Source organism: Caretta caretta, chromosome 5 (assembly GCF_965140235.1).
Source record: "Caretta caretta isolate rCarCar2 chromosome 5, rCarCar1.hap1, whole genome shotgun sequence".
Lineage (NCBI taxonomy): Eukaryota > Metazoa > Chordata > Testudines > Cheloniidae > Caretta > Caretta caretta.
This window is the reverse complement of record NC_134210.1, coordinates 78,796,175-78,816,633: the sequence shown is the minus strand read 5'-3', so window position 1 is coordinate 78,816,633 and position 20,459 is coordinate 78,796,175. Positions and strand designations below refer to the sequence as shown.

The window sequence follows — 20,459 nt, the reverse complement described above, 5'->3', positions numbered from 1 at the left end:
CAGGCTAGTGTGTCTGGCTCAACAAGGCAGGGTACTGAAGTCCCAAGCTGGCAGGGAAAACGGGCTCAGAGGTAGTCCCAGCACATCAGTTGGCAGTCACAATGGCGTTTCTGTGACCCAACCTGTCACACCCTATATAGAATTTAAGTGATGAATAGGTCTTGTGCTGGCCCTCTGCACAGGGGTGAATTTCACCCTCTACATGCGTAAGTCTTCATCCTTTTGTATCCTTTTATTAAAGCACCTGACTGCCCTCAGCAACTTGTGGTGCAACTGCATTAAAGTCATTGGGGTTGGACCAGATATGATGGCAAGGTTTCGCAATACATAGTAAAAGACCTAAAATAGAATGGATTTTCAAAATTAAGTGGGGTCTAATCTCATTCTTTTACAGTGTAATAGAATTCTGTTACTCCAATTCCTTTAGGGTTTCAACCTGCTAGACTTCCTGCTTTCAAAGAATGCAAAGATAGTATGTCAGATCTGTAGTTGGTCGCACTGGAGTTATGAAGGTTTATAGTAATTTACTAATCAATTTTAGCACATGCTTTATGAGAGAGGGGTGAATTGTTGTATTTTTGACAGTATATCAATGAAACAAACATTTGTTTTTATTGTTTTCTAGGATGTTGAATTAAGATAGTACTGCTAGTAAAAAGTGGTCAGTCTGGTTATAGATTCATATGTAGACTTGTCTGGTCTTTAAAGAAGGTGGTAGCAGTAGCAACTCATTTTGTTGGACTTTCTTTTTGACCTTTTAATAGAGTTATCTGTTTGTATTGGTTTACTGACTTATCTTTATTCTTCCATCCAAAACTATTTCAGAGTTGCCTAGAAGGAACAGAGTGGGGGTAAGGAGGAAGGAGTTTCACTAGCAGAATGAGAGAGGGTAAAGATGACCTACTGTTTGCTAGTGCCATTTGGTCAGATCAAAAGCCCTATGTGACAGGTTGTCTCCCCTGGGGTGCAGTCTGGGAGCTGTGGGAACTGCTGTGCCTCTCTAAGACACACAACTGTGTTGGGGACACAGCCAGCCTCACCCAGGCCCTGTTATCACCCAACACGACAGCAGATGGTGCTACCCGAGTGCCAACAGCAGACACCAGACAATTTCTCAGATCCCCAGGCACATACCCCTCTTTAGGGTATGAACCCAAAATTATACCATCTTGCACTGGATACAGTGTAAACTCATTAATATGTCCACCCCTCTCTCAATGTGGAGAGGGATATGCACAGTATACTTCTGTTAAGCCAAGCTGAGATTTTCCCCAGACACTTCAGTCAAAGTCACATTGAGTTAGATTAAAACATATACAAGTTTATTAACTACAAAAGATAGATTTTAAGTGATTATAAAGTGATAGCAAACAGATCAAAGCAGATTAGTAAATAAACAAAACTGCAAACTAAGCCTTAGATACTTGAAAGATAGGATATGAATTAGCAGCTGATGTGGCTGTCCCCAGGGCTACCTGAGCAGCCCTTGGGTGGCCCTGGAGTCTGCCACACTGGCTGCTGTAGAAGTCACGGCAGTCGCAGAAAGACATGGAATCCTACTAATGGCCCATTACACTGAATGGGCCCGTCACAACCTGCTATTTAGATTGACACCCACTAGGCAAGATGCTTCCGATCAGGTGTGACTGCATGTGAAATGCAGATACATAGTCAATATTCATAACTTCAGATACAAAAATGTTACATGCATACAAATAGGATAATCATATTCAGAAACTTAATTGATCTTTAAATATTCATGGTAAATAGGCCTAATGGCCTGTGATGGGATGATAGATGGGGTGGGATCTGAGTTACCCAGGAAAGAATTTTCGGTAGTATCTGGCTGGTGAATCTTGCCCATATGCTCAGGGTTTAGCTGATTGCCGTATTTGTGGTCGGGAAGGAATTTTCCTCCAGGGCAGATTGGAAGAGGCCCTGGAGGTTTTTCGTCTTCCTCTGTAGCATGGGACACGGGTCACTTGCTGGAGGATTCTCTGCTCCTTGAAGTCTTTAAACCACAATTTGAGAACTTCAATAGCTCAGACATGGGTGAGAGGTTTTTCGCAGGAGTGGGTGGGTGAGATTCTGTGGTCTGCGTTGTTCAGGAGGTCGGACTAGATGATCATAATGGTCCCTTCTGACCTTAGTATCTATGAACTTTTCCATAGACACTTGACATGACATATCTTGTACAAAATGCATCATGATTATGCCATAATCGTATCAGAATAATATCACGATCAAGAATATGGGGTGCAGTGTCACATCCTAATTTGACAATCCCCAATAGAGGATGGGTTTCACCTTTCCAGTGGTCAGCTGCCCTCTGTCTAGGCTGCTATGACTGCATATCTTGCCATCTTAGCTCCTCCAGATACGTAGAGGTATAGGGAATTTTCTTTGCTGCTATATCAGGAACTAGCTGTAGAGTAGTCTTCAATGCAGTACAGACTAGAGCAGGTCAAAAAGTGTTTCATTTTTAGTGGAAATTTGAATATGAAAAATGACCAAACACCCCAAGATTCTGTTTTCATCTGAACTATTTCAATTTTGAGGTGTCCATAAAAAAAGGGAAGTTTTCTGCAAATAGATACTTTTCCCCACAAAATTTGTTTAATCAAAAACCAGTGTCAACAGAAAAATTTCAGCCAACTGTAATAGGCCCCAATGAGACACCAGTAAATCAGATGAAGGTTCAAAATGTTGGTGGGTGGGTTTTGTAGTCAAATTATTCTAAGACATTTGTTTCTGACATAGATAATCACTGACAAGCTTTGATGAAGAAGCACATTTTAAGGAGGGAGTGGAATGAGAGCAATGGTTATTTGGAATATTCCAGAGGTGTAAGGAGCACCATAAAAGAAAGATGGGCCTATGAGAAGGATACAAAGGGAACAATTAGGCAGGAGACATGGGTGGAGCAAGTGGCAGGGTAAAAATGGCAGCAAAAACATCCACAATCGCCACCCCGCCTTCTCCACCATGATCTAATCCTTGGCAACACTCATTATTGCTGCTGCTCCTCTGTGCCAGAATACACTAAACGCTTAGGGTGCCAGTAGCGTTCCAGTTACACCACAACTCAGAGGTGAGTGCTCTAGATGCTTCAGTAACTAGGTCTTTAGATTCTAGTCCTGGTGGATCCCAATAACCATTCAGATACAAGGATAAGCGAAAAGGTTATTTTGCTAGGGTTGGTAGGAAAGGGAAAGGTTAGGAACAGCCTAGATACAGAGGCTTAAACACTTACAGTTCACAGTGAGTGATAGCGGTAAATTGATAGCGGGCCCCTGGGGACACTCCAATCAAGAGTCAGGCTCTTTAGGGCTAGTGTCTGGAGTGCCCTCTCCAGTCCAGTCGCTATTCAAACTGGAGCTTGTGGGTTTCCAAGCCAGGCTCAGTTAATCTCTCTTTAGGGTCTCTGCACTGGCTCCCAGAACTCAATAGGTCTTGCAGCTTCCCCATAAGTCTGAACTGACTTGCAAGCCACTGTAACATCTGTCACTCAGAGCCTGTTCCACACATAGGTCTGCATCCCTTCCTGTTTGCAGCTTCTTTCCAGCCCCTGGCTTGCCATGCAGCTGCTGCTTCACCTTCCCTCCATCTCTTCACTTGCCATACAGCCACTGTCTGCAAACGGACCCTGGCCACTTCTTGGTTCAGGACCTTTCCCTTTATCAGGCCGGGGTAAGGGAAGTGCAGTGGGGAAGAGGCTGATGGGAGTTGTAGTCCCCCCTTTGCAAATCTATCACAATTCTGTCATCATGCCAATGCTTGAGTATTTTTGGAGTCAGCTTATTCCCCTGGATCAGTGTAGGGCCTTGCCATACTCTAGAAACAAAAATGCATTTTACTTATCTGTGGACTTTTACTAAAGAACAACTACATCTTTATACCAGTTGACACTTGTTGAGCCCAGATGCAAAAGGTGCATAAAGATCAAAGGCATGATTGCATCTGGTCCTGCATGAGTAGATAAAAGAGAGACTCCTTTGCACACCCATTTAGGGGCCAGGCACAGCGAGTTTCATGTGCCTTTCTGAGTGCAAAGACTTTAGAAACACTATTGGCAGCAGCAGCAATAGCCTCTGAGAGCGTGGAGAAGGGTCTGGTCATGGTCTTGCCCTCCAACACTCTGACAGAGGTGACCAGGTGCAGAGAGGAGTACATGCTGCAGCTTCAAGATAGCTCCAGCTTACACTATCGAAGATTTGTGCCTGAATTGTGGGGAGCTAAGGGGGGAGCAGCAGAGTGTGGTAACTTAAAAAGCAAAAAAATAAGCCATGGCCTTTAGTATTGCCTAGACTTTGCAAGAGGCCATGGGGAAGTTTCCATCACTCTCACCTGCATGAACACACTCTAGATTGGCATGCTGCTCACCCAACACACTTGTCCAAAGAACTGCAACAATTGTTTACAACCTTTGTTTTTAGTCTTTCCTATGGACCTCATCCCCGTACTACCTGGGCCCCTCATGAATATTAAAGAATTAATCCTTTAACCCCTTGGAAGCAGGGAAAATTATCCCCATTTTACAGACTGGCAATTGAGGCACTGCAGGATAAAGTGACTTGCCCAAAGTTACAAAGGAAGTTTGTGGCAGAGCTGGAAAGAGAACCCAGATGATTCTGCGTCAGTCTGATGCCGTAATCATGAAACCATCCTTCCTCAAGGGGTACATCTATGTGGGGATAAAAACCCATGGCTGGCCTCGGTCAGCGGACTCAGGTTCATGGGGGCTCAGGCTCTGGGACTGTAAAATTGCTCAGTAGACATTCAGACTTCAGCCTTGGCTCTGGCCCCCTCAAGGGAGTATAGGGTCTTAGAGCTTGAGCTGCAGCCCAAACCTAAACATCTACCCTGCAGTTAAACAGCCCCTTATCTTGAGTTCCATGAGTCTGAGTCACCTGGGTTTAATTGCATTGTAGACATACCCTTTGAGGCTCTCATTCAAGTAAACACATGCTTAACTTTAAACACCTGTTGAAGCCAATGGGACTTAAGCACATGTTTAAGTGATTGGCTGAATTCTTCAGCCGAGTTTGGGCTATTAGAGATAGAGAATCAAGATCAAATTTCGACCACAGTCTAAAGAGACTGGATATTTAACTAGTAGAGCTGTGGAGACAAGTTTAACATAATTCTGAGTTGACTTGGAAAAAAAAAAAGTGAAGGCCCTCGCCCACAACCCCAACATGCAGCCTCCTCTTGACCAACAAAAACCCAAACAAACAGGAATCAGTCAAAATATTCTTGTATCCAGGCATCTGAGGAGCCAACGGCGAATGTCTTGCTTCAAGGGTTTCCAACCATGTTCTCAAAGCATAATTTGATATCCATTTAGATTTTTTCTGTTTGTGAATATGAGCTACAGGGTATGTAAAAGCACATTTTCCCTGAACATACACAGTAGGAAGCAATAATTGCTTTAATGCTAAGCTTTGGAACTCAAATGCTGTTGTGATTTGTATCCTTTACAATTTTGCCATAAGCTGACTTGAGGCATCTGTCTGCATTATAGGCAGACAGAGCAAAAAATAAGCAGGAAAAATGAAAAATTGTCATCATCATCAATTGCCACCAAATAACATTAGCTTATCAAATTACAGTTGGTTACAATTTTCCCCAAAATCAGTGTGCAAACTTGCAGGTCTCTAAGGAATAGTACTGCAAAAGGAAAAACTGGCAATAAAGCCACTCGAGCACCCTTACTCAATTTTCTACAAGTCATTTTCTGATGTGTTTGCAGTGTTGCCTTTTTTTTTTTTTAAACAAAGCTTGAACTAACATGTTTACAACTAAACCTAAACATGATTATTCATTTTGTATATCACTGCAACTGATAGCAAATGCTAAACACACTGAAGGTGAAAAACAAGGATCTCTGGGGAGTTTTGAGAAAGCAATTAATATACTGTCTAAATTAATTAATAAGCACATTCTTAAGATACCCAGGAAGAAAACAGACAGCCTCAAGAGAAAGTTCTTAGAGCAATATGTAGGCTTATCAGAATAGGAGTCCACTGATAAAGAGATGAAAACTTTAGAAAAGTCTTGTCATGATTCATTTGACATCAGAAAAGGATTTAAGAACTTTTTGTCAACTCAAACTCACAATCATAGAAATTAGATAAGGAAAAAAGCATATTGGCTCATGCAGTCCTCCGCCCTTCTACTACATGTTTCCCACAGTAAGTTTGCTGTTGCTTTGATCAGTCTAGTATTAAGTGTGCTCATAGATGTGGTTTCTGGCACCTCTTGGGAGAATATAATTAAAGGCCTGATTCTGTAATGAACTAGCAGGAACAAAGTCTCACTGATGTCAGTGGGATTCCATGGGGGTACAGGTATCTATGGTGGCACATCTACCTGGAGAATGAGGGCTCAATACATCAGAGTCAGGCAGTTTTTCCCTTAATATTCAACCTAAATTGTCATTCTTAATTTCATGCAGTTATTTCTAATTATACAGTTTTGCACTACCCTAAGTAATTACTATCCACCCTTGGTATTCAGCCCCTTGATATAGTTCTAGACCGGGGTGGCCAAACTGCGGCTCTTGAGCCATATGCAGCTCTTTTGCAGTTCAAGTGCGGCTCCACACCCACCATTCTCCACCTACCAAACTGGGGGTGGAGCTCAGGGCTTCTGCCCTGCAGTGGGATGGTGGGGTTGGGACTTCTTCCAGAGACAACTGCTGCCTGTAAGTGTTGGGGAGAGGATAATGTAAAGGTTCGGCCCTCCCAACAGCTTGAGTCACATGCCCCCAGGCACACTCCCCCTCTTTCCCTCAGCAGCCTCTCCCTTCAGCTCCCAGGTGTTAGCTCTGTGTGGAGAGGCAGTGACAAACAGCCAGGAGGGGTCTCTGCTTTAGCTCCTTGCGGAGAGACAGCAGCAAAAGCAGCTGAAGCTCCAAGCCCTGGCAGGTATGCCCCAGCTCTCGTCTGAAGATTGTCATATGCGTAGGGCCCTATCAAATTCACAGTCCATTTTGTTCAATTTCATGGTCATAGGATTTTAGAAATCAAATTTCATGATTTCATCTATTTAAGTCTGAAATTTCACAGTGTTGTAATTGTGGGGGTCCTGACCCAAAAGGGAGGGGGGGGGGTGTCGCAAGGTTATTGCGGGGAGGATTGCGGTACTGCTACCCTTACTTCTGTGCTGCTGGTGGCAGCGCTGCCTTCACAGCTGGGCAGCTGGAGGAAGAGCTGCCACCACAGAAGTAAGGACGGCGTGGTTTGGTATTGCCACCTTTACTTCTGTAGAGCTGGGTTCCCGGCCAACAGCTACCAGTCTCTGGCTGCTCAGCTCTGAAGGCACCACAGAAGGGTGGCAATACTGCAACCTCCCTATAATAACCTTATGACCTCCCTCCCTCCCCTGCAACTCCCTTTTTTGTCAGGCCCCCAATTTAAGAAACCTCGTCTCCCGCATGAAAACTATTGTATAGAGTAAAAATCACACAAGACACCAGATTTCGCGGTCTGTGATGCATTCTTCATGGCCGTGAATTTGGCAGGTCTCTACATACGTGGCTCAGAGGTTTGGCCACCCCAGTTATAGACTGTTATGTTCCAACTTATCCAGGCTCTCTCTTTAGTTCTTTTAATCCTTCCTCAAGTAATATAATATAGGTTCTTAGCCCCAGTTAGATTACTGAAAATCTATAGTTCTGTACCAAAATAGCTGTTGGTAAAACTGTGGAGAGAAGGTGAGGGAGAAAATTTAAAAATTCAAAGGCTCAGGAAACAAGTTTCGTAGTATATTACAAAAATTACTGTGATGACTTTGTCTTGTGACCAATACAGGAAGAAAAAGTGGCTCCCAATAAAATGACGCATCAGCTTGAAGTTAGCAAACCAGCATCTCAATTCCTTGTAGTGGTTTACAGTTGTACAGATGAAAAATGAAAGAAGGAAGAGAAACCTCCTGCTTCCTGTTGGATAAGATTATAAAACACTAAGTTGAAAAATTAATCTACAACAACAAAACATTTACCCTCTCTCATAAAAAGAAAAGGAGTACTTGTGGCACCTTAGAGACTAACCAATTTATTTGAGCATGAGCTTTCGTGAGCTACGATGAAGTGAGCTGTAGCTCACGAAAGCTCATGCTCAAATAAATTGGTTAGTCTCTAAGGTGCCACAAGTACTCCTTTTCTTTTTGCGAATACAGACTAACACGGCTGTTACTCTGAAACCTCTCTCATAAGTACAAGATGTCACCCACTGAAATTAGAAAGGTAATATTTAAAATTGATTAATGGATTTTAAAGAGTCAAGGCATAACTAAGGTATGGCATAAATTATGCCAAGATTTTATCTCAGCTGTTCTGAATTACCCAGAAAACATAGCCCTTCTATTTGTGAATCATTTGCAAAACAAGCTTGGTTTCTGCAAAAATATTTATGATTTGGAGTTATTCACCAATTAGTTAACACAAACAATTTTCAGTCACAAGCTGTTCCCTTCAACTATTTATTTGGTTATTCATGGGATGTGACTGGTTGCTTCAGTCACATAGTTTTGTCTCCCTAATTAGATGGGACTTTTTTAAAGGGGAGGATAGGAAATAATGACAAACAGGAAATAAATAGTAAATAACAAAGACCATGCGTGAGTATGGGTATTCTTGTGAAGAAGAGTCATTCCTCAAATATTTATATGTATGAACAACCTGCTTGTGGGAGCATTTCATAGAATCTTAGGACTGGAAGGAACCTCAAGAGGTTATCTAGTCCAGGCCCCCACACTCATGGCAGGACTAAGTATTATCTAGACCATCCATGACAGGTGTTTGTCTAACTGTCTCTTAAAAATCTCCAATGATGGTGATTACACAGCCTCCCTAGGCAGTTTATTACAGTGCTTAACAACCCTGACAGGAAGGTTTTCCTAATGTCTAACCCAACCACCCTGGCTGTAATTGAAGCCCATTGCTTCTTCTCCTATCTTCAGAGGCTAAGGCAAGCAAGTTTTCTCCCTTCTCCTTGTAACAACCTTTTATGTGCTTGAAAATTAACATCCCCACTCAGTCTTTTCTTCAGAGAAAAGAAATCCAAGATTTGTCAGTCTTCCCTCATAGGTCATGTTTTCTAGACCTTTAATAATTTTTGTTGCTCTTCTTTAGACTGTCTCCCATTTGTCCACATCTTTCCTGAAATGTGGTGCCCAGAACTGGACACAATACTCCAGTTGAGACCTAATCAGCACAGAGTAGAGTAAGAATTGCTTACTGTGTCTTGCTTACAACACTCCTGATAATGTATATTTGTGAATGTCTGGTCCTGCTCAGAATTAAAACACAAGTGTTCACAAACTTTGTTTTGTAGTATTCAGCCTACTTAAGCTCTTCTGCTCAATAACCTTTAGGCACTTAAATATTACAGTTCTAGGTGCCACTATAATAACTGGATGGATTAATGAAGATTTGAAAAGGATTAGACATCGGTACAAGTATCATCCAGTTACAGTTTGATGATAAAAATGTATAAGGGCCCTTAAACCCTAGATTCCAGAATATATGTCAGCTACCAACTGCCTTGGATTAAAAATAAATTTACCCTATAGTCAGGTTATTTCATAACTGTCCATTATGGGGGATTACTCCTTCTGACTGGCCAGTGTGGATGGGCCATTGTTCTGTTTTGATATGGCAATTTGTGTGTTCCTATATTTATTCCAAACTATTCTTGGCATATGCACAATGTGCCTCAGGTGGCATGTGACCAGGATTCATCACCAAATTTGGTCTGCTAGTTGTTCATTAGCTTGCCTGACTCGGGCCAGGTACTGACGGGGAGTGTGATGTGAATTCTGATCCATGCCCTCCTCCAAGCTGCTTAGATAGTGGATATGATAATCTTTCACACAAATCCCTGATTTGCACTTGAACGTGGCTAGGTAGGCATCCATTGAAATTGCATCTGTAAACAAATGAAGTATTCATATAAACATGTTGTAGTTCACATGCATGATGCCTACAAACTCCCTAAAAATCAAGCCCTTAGATTGTAAGCCTCTTAGATCGGTGATTATTTCTCCCTCAATATTTTTTGAGGGAACTGTTCCTAATGACATAATTAATAATGACAAGAATTATCAAACTATTTAGATGCCTATTTTTCAGTTTAAGTACTTAATTCAGTGTTTAACTTTCATCTAGGTACCTAAGTGATTGTCCAGCAAGCCAGCAGGTGAGCACAGAACTTCTTGGTATAGCCAAAGGTGTAGACAAGCAATCAGCTTCCTACTTGCTTCTGATTCTGCAGTTCAGCTATCAGTAGGCTAGAGACCTAAAGGTGAAAATGAGCCTGAGTGACCAGGAGTGGGACAGACAGGTTAAAGGGCAAGTTTGGTGATCGTGAGAATTGGACAGGTAGTTAAATATGAACGAAGGCAGCTAGAGGGAAGGTTTGAGAGGCTGTGTGGTGGCTTGCTTTGGAACAGAGGGGACTGCTTTTTAATCTGAGGTATTACATTAAAAAAAAACTACATCAATGCACCCTTAAGATAAATTTGCATGCACAAAATTTGGGGAATAAAACAGTTCTCATAGTAATATGATCTCACTTTAGCAGCTGTAAAATGGGAATATCATCTTTTGTAAAGCACTTTGAGAGACTGATTAAAAGTGCTATATAAAAAAAGTTAGGTATCATGAACATATTAAGTAGCAAGACTTTGCCTTAAATCCTAATAGCAACCCAGGGGCTTCTGTTAAGACACATTTGTCACCTACCCCACCATCCTAGTAAATGGATAGTTTAAAGACACTTCCCCATAGAGCATGGGCACAGCTATCCATGCAGGCCCAACTATGACAGAAAATGCTGAATAGTAATAGACTGAGTTTAACACTATGGAAAGTCAGTTCAGTTTGGATGCTTAACCAGACTATCTGAATTATGCATACCTCTTGGACTGCAAGCTAGAGCTGGAAATCTGCTGAGATTAGACTCTGATTACTTCCTCCTCCCAACTGCAATGAAAATACCCAGAGAACAGGGTGTTTTTTTTGGGGTGGGAGGTAGGGGGGCATGTTCTGGCACTTCTAGTCTGGCTGGGAAATAAATACAGTGGCACACGGATGTTAAAGTAGTGTGTGGGCTTGGGGGTGGGGAGGTGAGGAATCCAAACTTTTTTCCCCACATTCTTCATCCTAATATATTAGCTCAAGTTCAATATAGGATTAATAGGTATTGCATAGCTACAGCTTTCAGTACAAAATAATCAGTTTTAATACCTTGGGTCAAATTCATTCCTAATGTAACTCCTGTGAAAACATTTTTTTTCTGGTGTTTAATATCTTGAGTTAATGAACAGTTTCTTCTTTAATACAAGTATTCACAGGGGCTTTTGTCGGATGAAGAAACAGTCAGTCAATCTGGTTATCCGATTTCATGATTCTGAAGTGTCGGCTGTTCATTAGCTCCAGACATTAGAATACCCAGAAAAAAAAACAAAAGGAAAATATGAGTATTATTAGGCACGGAGTACGATGAGCATGCAATGTGCTTTTCTGGTTGGAAGCCCAAAGAATATTGACAAGCCACATATTTTAAAGGAACCATCAGCATTATGGAAATTCTCATACTGTTAATCGGAGCTCCAAAAAGCGAAGAACACACTATTTTGGACATGCAATCCATGTTTTGTCATTAAAATCCTAAAGTACCATCCAGAATATTTTATATGGATTTTTCCTCTTGTGCCTCTGCTGACTTAATACAACTTAAAAAACCCCAAAACCACAAAACAATTTTAATACATGTGCTACTTCTTGACAAATTCAGTCAAAGGACATTGCTTCAAGAAGGAAAAAACAAAAACAAACGAACATCTACATTAGACTGTTATCCTAAACATGCATGTCAAAACAGGTACAGACAATGGATTGCACTATGAAGTCAATAGATAAGGCCACATTTTCAAAAATAGTGTTTAACTTGCACCTGGAATCACACACACAAATTGTGCTCACAACCTGTGTAACTGTTTGCACTCTTGTCCTCTGATTTGGTAGGTATAACATAAGCCTCCTTTTGAAAAGTTTGGTCTAAAAATGTTCCTTATTTCATCTTGTAATTTCAGTGTGTTTCTTTAATATTTTGGGACTGGGTAAACTCCCTCTGGTGGCTAATTTGATACTTAGAAATCTCTTATGTTGCTGATGACTAAATCAAGTAGACAAAGGACTATGTTCTGTTAACATTAACAGTGTTCTAAATCAGAAGTTACTTCACTTAAAGGGAGTTGCTCTCGATTTAGTCTGAATAACTGAGGCAAATCTGAGCCACTGTATGTGATCTTGGTACAAAATACTATGAGCATGAATAGTGCTGAGCGAGTAGCTTTCTAAAAATTCTGTTGCTGATGTGGATGAATGTATTCTCACCACTTATCTATTTAAAAAGAATCAAAGGAGAGGGTAGGGAACAGGGTCCATGTCAGTGCTGATGTCCCAACCCCCATGTGTAGGGAAAGAAGAACTTGTGCTGCATTTTCTTAAAGGGTAGTACAACAGTGGTTCTTCCTGCACTGCCACATATTACAGGCTCTGCTGCAATGTAAAACTGACAAATTATTATCCAAGGCCAAATTCTGCCAGGAGTGTCATATATACTCAAAAAACAAACAAACAAACAAAAAAACTACCACACCCCCAACGCTGCTGTCCATCAAGTAATTAGAATCAGAATCTACCAAAATAAAAATGTCCCATGTGGTCCACCCAAGAGCATGAGGAATAGGAGAAAGGAGTGAACCTTGAGAATACTGTGCCAAAAGGTAGCAATGTTGAATGAAATCCAGTGTACTTGACTCTTTAGTGACAGGCCCTGCAAAGTCCTATTCACACAGTCCCTAGGCAAACCGTTCCACTTCATAATGTGGATCTAGATATACACATCTGTTACTCTGGGTTGGTCCTTGGGTTTGAGTAAAAATGGCTGCAGGTCTCTGCACACAGCAAATCATTTGGCCTCTTATTAGTCAGAATTTGTCCAATTAACAATGCTACTCACAGTATTTATTTTTTCCACCAGCTCTTTGGGCATCCAGGATTCTTTTCCCCGCTAAAGGGAGCCAAAAGAAATTTCAGACATTAACATAACCTCCTGCCAGTCTAAAAAAACCCCAAACAACCAGTAGTTGTAAAAATGTGTGCTAACCTTCACCTTTTTATTTCTGGCACAGGGGTTCTGACACTTTCACAGGGTGGAACTCATTTTAGTACACAGGTTGTTTCACAGACCTTGTATTTGTGATTGCATAATTGCATAACATCCCTATGACAAGTACAGCAACTGCTTACATATTAAAGTGACATTAGGAAAGTAATTAATGCATCTGCTGGTTTAAATACAACTTAGAAGCAGGAAATACAGAGGAGGACTCAGCACCCTCTGGCTAGCCTGCTTTCCCCAGACCACCAGCAAATGCTTCATAGACCAGGGGTCAGCTGGAGAAGTGCTGTTCTCAAATCAGAAAGTTCAACAGCTGAGTTCAGAATACAGGATGAAATCCTGGCTCCGTTGAAGTCACTAGGAGTTTTGCCACTGGTTTCAAGAAGGCCAGAATTTCACCTGTACTCTTTAACCTAAACCATAGACTTTCTTGCTTTTATGAGTTTCTGGATTGTAATCTTGATTTGAACCATTAAGAAGTTCACATAACTAGTTAGGTAATTGCATGATCCTACTACTGTTACCCTCCTGTGAGAGAGTGTCAGCACAATGGTGCCCCTCCTGGCCAAGCAGGACATGGCCCCAGCTCAGCAGCGCTGTCTGTCTGTCCCTGGTGCTCAGGAATCTGAAGCCTTCTCTGTTCTCAAGTCCATCAGGTATTAGGGGATCCCACACTCACCTACTCCACTAGGTTCCTGCTCAGGACAGGTCCCCAAGCTAGACAAGCAGGATCAGCATTCACCAACTCTGACAGTGCCTTGAGCTCCTTCCTACCTTCCTCTGGTCTCTCCAGGCTCATCCATTTATCCCTTTCTGGGGTGTTTTCCCTGGGTGGCTCCTTAGCAGTTTGCTGACAGGAGCTCCTTGCTCCAACCTACTCACTCCTCTGGTAGCTGCCCCACACAGCTGCTTCCCAGTCCTTTCATCCTCCCAGCTGCTGGGAGACTACCAATTGGCAGTGGCCAGCTGTGCCTGTATTAACCCTTTGGTTGCTGAACCAGTGTGGGATATATATACCCAATGACGCCTCCTTCTCTCTCCCCTTCAACTGCTTTGTTATCCACACATGTTATGTCTTTTCTAATATAAAACTCTATGGGGCAGGAGCTTTGTCTTCCTCTTTATTTGTACCGCACTCAGGACAATGGAGGGTCTCATCATATCCAGCAATTGAAGTTGAAGACCAATGCAATGTGACTGAGCCCCTCCTAGCAGGTTGCTGGATGCCATTCTGTTCTCCCTAGCCCCTGTGCAGTTCCCACAGGCAAAACCCTTTTTCTCAGGCTGTGGGACCAAGGTTTGGCCCTAAACCAAGGTGTACACAGCAGACATACTCTGGACGCTCAAAAACATTTTTAGTTGATATCTATATTTCATGGACTTATGAAAAGCACTTATCAAAAAGGCGTACAAGTCAGCTTGCTAGTTTTTTTCCTTACCTCATATAGCTTTCATGAGAAAGGTGGTTGGTGCTTCAGGCTTGTTGTAAAACATATTTGTTGTGTTTGGCATCTATGGCCACTGAGTGGTACCAGGGTGTCTGGATCTGTTATTTTTCCTCCTTCATCCACATGTCACATTTTTTCCCAAGCTTTATTTATATCTAAAGAAATCAGTCATGAGGGGATTTTAAAAAAAGGGAAGCATCCAATAAAAACAATTGTTCCAATTCTTGTTGAACAGAATATCAGTCCCAAAACACAAACTAAAATCCCTCAGATCACTTTGTCACAATGCAAATCCTATGCTTTCTAATGATACTATATTTTTTTAAGATTTCTTTTGAACTTCCCCTGTGTCTCTCTCACTTGTTCAACATGATCAGCCATTGTTACCAGGCATGTATGTCTGCTTGTTATGAGAGTTTTCCGCCTTATTACTTGTTTTCCACTTAACAAAAACCTAAACCAGGATCAGATACTATTTTCAGAAGATGTGATCTTTGGCTTTTCAAATATTCTGCTTTTAGGAACAGACTAGGATGACCATTTCAATGGAGGGATAAAAACCATACTTAGATTGTAAACTCTTTGGGGCAGGGCCTGTCTTTTTGTTCCGTGAATGTACAGTGCCTAGCACAGTGGTGTCCTAGTCCATGACTGGGTCTCCAATGTGCTACAATACTTCTATTACTAAGAATAATATCACCCACACACATTCAGCTTGAGTTCATATAGTCTGGGAGAAAATGGTGCGCTCCGCACCGCTGCTTTCCAGATTCTTTCTGTCTCCTCACTATAGTTTCCTAATCTCTTTCTCTTCATCTTGCTGTTTTCCAGCTTCTTCCTCTCCAATTTATGTTACCAATCTGCCTGAGGCGTCAGGTGATCAGGATGAGGCTGCAGGATCATTAGGGGAAGAGATGAAGGAGCCACACCAAGTGACTAAATTTTAAAGTTTTGTTAATAAAATAACAGCACTGAGTGCTGGGAATGCTCCCACATCACTCGGAGGAAGAAAGAAAGCATTAGTGCCCCAGCCCTAACCCACTTTCATACTCACACACGCATGACCCGAGGCTGGCCAACCCTGGGTGTAACGTCAGAAGAAGAGGGGGAAGGGTGGACGAGAGTTCTGTCCTGTGCACAGGTTGTCCAGGGTCTGCTGTTGATCTCCTATTTGCTTTAGCTCTCTGGAGGGTTTTAAGTCCTGGGGTCTTTTGGGGGTGTTTTGTTCAGGGACCTCTGTCCCCTGTGCTCTTTGTACCAGTCCAAGCCAGCTTTCCAGAGCTTCCTCAGCTTTCCCAAAACACACTGGCTTCAGGGATGCAAGACTGTTGTTTTCCCACTCTCTGGCCTTCACTGTTCCACTGGTTTTCGCAGCCCCTGCAGTTCTCTTCAGCTGAATCCTCCTTTCTCATGGCTGGTCGGGGTTGGAATCCGGCCCCCGTCTTTCTTGGCAGGCAGCCGAGAGTTGGTTGTGTGCTGTGGCCTTGGGCTGGAGTCAGCATCTTATGTTCGGACCTAGCTGGAGCATCGAGTTAACCCGTTCCCTTCTCCCTTCCTCCCGCTACAGCCTCTCATACCCTGCAAAGAAACCTTTCACTCCATACTTACACCTTCAACCCCTCCCAAAATCCTTTCCCACGCATATGCATATATAGGCATTAGCAATATACAATGCTGGTGCTTACCCAGGGGACCCCATGGGGGGCAATTTTACTGTGACTGTGACACCCCGTCTCTTATTTTTTATCCTTTCTATCTCTCATCTTATTTCCATCATTATCTTCTCAGGTGATGGTCCAAAGGGAGTCAGATGAAATGGTTGGCTATAGAAAAAACAACATCAACAACAGGATCATGTCATCCAAGCTGCTCTTGCCTTCTGCTGGTCCTCTTACAGCTGCCTGCTTCTGCCTTTGTACAATCAACATTGCACTCTTTCTCCATTCCCAGCACAGACCTGATCACAGCAGCACTTTAGGGCCCTTCTTACAGGTAGGCCAAAAGCAACACTGGTGGTCCCACCTTGTAGTTACTCTGCATATACAGCTGATGCTCTAGAAAGAGCCTGCCAGGAAAGAACTTGCATAATTCCCTGGGAAGGTGTTCAGATACCAAGGTAATGAGAGCAATGTAAATACATAGACAGATATATTTCATAAATGCAGGAAATAACTTTTTTACTGTACATTTTTGACATTAATTACAGTTACTCCAAGGAATAGAATACATTTTCTGTCACCTCCAAGACCAGCTACTACAGGCCATTCATGCATTACCTACAAAAGGTAGCTCTGCAGAAGCTTGAATTTGATTGAAGGAACATAGGTGGGAGCCTATGAAACTTTTCACCATCAGTTTCCAGCCCTCCTTCTTTATGGGAGTTCTTTCATCCCCACCCTCTTTTGGCTACAGTAGTTTTACCTGGTTGTTTCTGCATCTAATACCATTGTCGTATTAGGGACCAGCTGGAAGAACTAATGATAACCTCTGCCCCTACTGACCTGCAATTCTTTCTAATATGGCTCTGGAATGGGTCCCCGAGGCTACCAGCTGGATAGCAAAACTCAGGTTTATAAATCATGATTTTAAAAAAATAGGGAAAAGGATGGGCACAAAGGCGGAATGTTGAACACATGCTTGTTTATAATATAACTCATAATAAAAGCTCAGGCATTGTCTCTCCATTTGTAAGAATAAAATTTAAAATGAAGGAGAGGAATTGTATTTTTGAATGAATGTATCTGATGGAAAGGGTCTGATTCCTGGTCTTGGAAAGGGAGAATAAGAGAGAGCTCAATGAACATATAATAAAATGAGGCAAAGCCTAAGGGATAGAAAAGCCTTACACTTGTACAAAGGGGCGAAGATCTATGTTAACCTGACCTACCCTGAGAACAATCTGGCTGGCCCGGTAAGGTGCACGGATTGGCTCAGCCACTCCACAGTCAGAGCCCATGGAAACCAAAAGGGGACTTGGAGCTCATGTAAGTGGTCCTGCATTTCCCCGTGCAGCAAAAGAGACGCCTACAGAAGTCTGAGGCCTGCAGTAGTTCCTGCAGAACCCCACCTGACAACAGACCAAAGCGTCAGGGTGGGGACTCACTAAGAGCCCCTACAAAACAGGTGCTTGGGGAAGAGATTGGATGGGACCACGGGCCTTCAACATTCCCCCAGACCAAAAATTCCTGTGTGGTGTGTGTCTTCAGGCAGATGGGCTCCCATTATTCCTAAGTGACAGCTCTGTTTTGAAGTTGTCAGCCAATTGATGCTGGAGAGCAGTTCACTCTATTCCTCTGTCTATCAACAACATCCTTCTCTACCAGCTCCACTCCACTAGCATGTATGGTGGGGATGGGGGAAGGAGAGAAGTGGGATGGGAAGGAGAGCAGCTCTGTGTCCATAGATGATGGAGTCTTCTCCCTTAGGACCACTGTATGGGCATGGTTATGACTTAGGGCATGGAGTTGTAGCCACAATACACAACAGTGGTGTATGGGCGTTAGGATTTAGTCCATTAATATTAGAGGTAGAACAAATATTAAATCTCCATTCCATTGGACTTGATGTGAGAATGTATAAACTGGATATCCTTCACATTACACAAATAGTTATTGTTTCTGAGAACATGTTAATTGATGGCCTAAAGCTATGAAAAATAACATTTCATTATAGTTCCCACAGAAATGGCTGTGGTTATTATTGTACAAAAGAGAAAGTCTGTGTAATCCAAAGCTAATGTAATATTTGGCTTCTGCAAGCTGATTTCCCTCGGCTATGTTCTATATTTTCCCAGTAATTTGGATTTAATTTTCCAGCGCTTTTAAGTATGACATCCATTTGCATGGCTTCAGTAGTTGTTGTGATAAACAGTCATTAACAGCTGTTCTGTTTTATCCCTCACCTGAAAGCTGGAAGGACTCTTTCTGAATAGCCTGGATCCTAGACCACTGGGGAACCAAGGAGAACCTTGTTGGTGATAAAAATAATGAAGCCTGTGTTCATTCTCTCTTACAAGACAGGTGACAGAGACTGCTGCTTACTGTTACTGTTTAACAGCACACCAAATGCCTGGGAGCAAAGATGAAAAAACTATGCAGTTATGATTTGCAGACATACACAACTCTCTTTTTACCTCATCTGCATTTACATTATGTGGTTTTAATCTGGCCAGTATAATACTGCCTATAAACTTCTCCTATCTGTGAGAAATATGTTCATCGAATGAACCCATAAGATTTTTACAGCCACTGAAGATTGGAATATTATACTACCATTTCACTTGTGAAGCAGCTAGTCCTGGAACCCACAGGAGGAGAGGCAATTCTTGATTTAGTCCTGAGAGGACTGGTCTAAGAAGTGAATATAGCAGGACAGCCTGGTAATAGTGACAATAATATAATTTAAATTTAAGATCCCTGTGGCGGGGAAAGCACCACAACAGTCCAACACCGTAGCATTTAATTTCAGAAAGGGGAACAACACAAAAATGAGGAGGTCAGTTAAACAGAAATTAAAAGGTACAGCGCCAAAAGTGAAATCCCTGCAAGCTGCATGTAAACTTTTAAAAGACACCATAGCAGAGGCTCAACTTAAATGTATACCCTAAATTAAAAAAACATAGTAAGAGAATCAAAGAAATGCCACCGTGGCTAAACATCAAAGTAAAAGAAGCAGTGAGAAGCAAAAAGGCATCCTTTTAAAAAGTGGAAGTTAAATCCTAATGAGGAAAATAGAAAGGAGCATAAACTCTGGCAAATGAAAGATAAAAATATAATAGGAAGGCCAAAAAAAGAATTTGAAGAATAGCTAGCCGAAGACTCAAAAAGTAATAGCAAAAAAATTTTTTTAAGTACATCAGAAGCAGGAAGCCCCGAGAAGCTAAAGGAGCACTCAAGAATGATAAGGCCATTGCAGCGAAACTAAATGAATTCTTTGCATCAGTCTTCATGGCTGAGTATGTGAGAGAGATTCCCAGACCTGTGCCATTCTTTTTAGGTGACAAATCTGAGGAACTGTCCCAGATTGAGAAGAAGAGAAGGTTTTGGAACAAATTGATAAACTAAACAGTAATAAGTCACCAAGACCAGATGGTATTCACCCAAGAGTTCTGAAGGAACTCAAATGTGACATTGCAGAACTACTAACTGTAGTCTGTAACCTATCATTTAAATCAGCTTCTGTACCAAATACCTGGAGGATAGCTAATGTGGTGCCAATTTTTAAAAAGGGCTCCAGAGGTGACCCCAGCAATTACAGGCTGGTAAGCCTGACTTCAGTACTGCGCAAACTGGTTGAAACTATAATAAAGAACAAAATTGTCAGACACATAGATGAATATCATTTGTTGGGGAAGAGTCAACATGATTTTTGTAAAGGGAAATCATGCCTCACCAATCTACTAGAATTCTTTGAGGGGGCCAACAAGCATGTGGACAAGGGGGATCCAGTGGATATAGTTTACTTAGATTTTAAGAAAGCCTTTGACAAGGTCCCTCACCAAAGGCTCTTAAGCAAAGTAAGCTGTCATGGGATAAGAGGGAACGTCCTCTCAAGGACTGGTAACTGGTTAAAAGATAGGAAACAAAGGGTAGGAATAAATTATCAGTTTTCAGAATGGAGAGAGGTTAATAGTGGTGTCCCCCACGGTCGTGGGCCCAGTCCTATTCAATGTATTCATCAATGATCTGGAAAAAAGGGGAAACAGTGAGGTGGCAAAATTTGCAGATGATACAAAATTGCTCAAGATAGTTCAGTCCCAGGCAGACTGCGAAGAACTACAAAAGGATCGCTCAAAACTGGGTGACTGGTCAACAAAATG

The 20,459-nt window shown here is 42.1% G+C and overlaps 1 long non-coding RNA gene across 5 annotated transcripts in view; it reads right to left on the bottom strand.

Moving 5' to 3' along the window:
• Nucleotides 1-16,050, bottom strand: part of LOC125636413 (uncharacterized) — a 28,149-nt gene extending 12,099 nt beyond the window's left edge. For 4 of the 5 annotated variants that reach the window (XR_012668533.1, XR_012668532.1, XR_007356583.2 and 1 more), the window contains exons 1-2: nucleotides 15,696-16,050; nucleotides 14,633-14,796 (exon numbers count right to left, since the gene is read on the bottom strand). This is a non-coding gene — a long non-coding RNA (uncharacterized LOC125636413). Of the gene's footprint in view, nucleotides 1-13,031; nucleotides 13,083-14,632; nucleotides 14,797-15,695 lie in introns of all 5 variants that reach the window. The other variant, XR_012668535.1, reaches the window with a different exon arrangement.
• Nucleotides 16,051-20,459: the final 4,409 nt, after the last annotated feature.